The sequence below is a fragment of the Octopus bimaculoides genome, chromosome 3 (assembly GCF_001194135.2).
Source record: "Octopus bimaculoides isolate UCB-OBI-ISO-001 chromosome 3, ASM119413v2, whole genome shotgun sequence".
Lineage (NCBI taxonomy): Eukaryota > Metazoa > Mollusca > Cephalopoda > Octopoda > Octopodidae > Octopus > Octopus bimaculoides.
The window spans coordinates 92,049,248-92,050,919 of record NC_068983.1 but is presented as its reverse complement, the minus strand read 5'-3'; the positions used below and the strand labels follow the sequence as shown (position 1 = coordinate 92,050,919).

The 1,672-nt window shown below is 40.7% G+C and overlaps 1 protein-coding gene across 1 annotated transcript in view; it reads right to left on the bottom strand.

The window, feature by feature from the left end:
• Positions 1-1,672, bottom strand: part of LOC106871622 (protein scribble homolog) — a 698,511-nt gene that overhangs the window by 622,473 nt on the left and 74,366 nt on the right. The gene's annotated exons all lie outside the window — the stretch shown is intronic.

Below are 1,672 nucleotides of genomic sequence, written 5' to 3'. Positions count from 1 at the left end.
ATATATATATACATATATATATATATATACATATATATATATATTTGTTTGTTTACTTCTTTCAATCAGTTGACTGTTGACATGCTGGAGTACCGCTTTTAATCGAACAAATCAAGCCCAGGACTTATTCTTTATAAGCCTAGTACTTATTCTATTGGTCTCTTTTGCTGAACCACTAAGTTACAGGGACATAAACACAGCAACATTAGTTATTAAGTGAAGGTGGGTAGACAAACATGGACATGTATATTGGATCATCCCATAAATAATGCAGTTTTGTAATACTTGTTTTATTTTTCAAAATTAAAATTAAAAAAGTTCTTTTTTTAATCTAAAATACACTTTCCTTCATTTTCTACAATGCTCTTCCATCTATCTGGTAGACTTGCAAGGCCCCTCTTCCAAAATTCACTTGTCCGTGACAAAAAATACTCTTCCAGTACTGTTAGGAGAATGGCTGCATGACTTCCTGAATGGTAGAAGTCAGACAGTTGCAGCCAATGGAGAACTATTTAGGGAAACACAAATATTGAGCGGTATTCTGCAAGGAACTATCCTGGGGCCACTACTGTTCATAGTGGCCCTTCTGGACATGCCCACGGTCACTCAGAGAGCCACTGTCACTAGTTACGTTGATGAAACAAAACTATCTCAGGCAATAAAGAATCCTGATAATATCATAAGCCTGCAGAATGACCTAAATGCAATACACAAATGGGCAGAGCAAAATAATATGCAGTTCAATGCAAAAAATACTTCAACTACTTCGCTACAAGGCCACATATGCCACCCAACTGGCATACACAGGACCTGGAGGTACTGCAATCCCAGAACCACAAACAGTAAGAGACCTGGGCATCAACATGTGTAGTGATACATCATTTCACATGCACATTGTCAAGTTGACAGTAAAGTGCAGACAACTGGCAGGGCGGATACTGAGGACATTCCGAACAAGGGATCAAAAAGTCATGTTGACTCTATGGAAGACATTTGATCTGATCCGCCTAGATTATTGCTCTCAGTTGTGGTCACCACACAGTGTCAAGCAGACAGCAGAACTCAAGGTAATTCAGTGTTATTATACAAAAAAGATTGCCACAGTCCAGCAGATGAACTACAAGGGAGCGACTGAAGGCACTAGGTCTCTACTTCTTGGAGCGCAGGCGGGAGAGATATGTAATAATATACATATGGAAAATACTGGTACCAAACTTAGGCATCAAGTACTACACGAATGCCCACACAGGTTGCCACTGCATCTCACATAAGAACAAGGTACTGCAGCAGCCTCGGTTTCAGAGGACCTTGGCTCTTTAATGCCCTGCCAAAACAGTTGAGAGACCTGCAAGACATGGATATAGAGGTCTTCAAAACAAAACTCGACACTTTCCTCTCCACGATACCAGACGAACCAATGGCTCGAAATGAGACACAGGTTAGAGTAGCGATGTCAAATTCTCTTATACACCAGATGTGCCATCAAAAGTCTAGATTGGACTATATCAGGTGGAGGAGAAGAGCCATGCAAGGAACGTGAAGAGAGAACAGCATAAAGACGGAAAGTCACGGTGGTACTCCAGCATGACCACAGCCACTTGGCTGAAACGCATAAATAAATATATGTGTGTATGTGTGTGTGTTTATATATGTGTGTGTGCGTGTGTGTGTG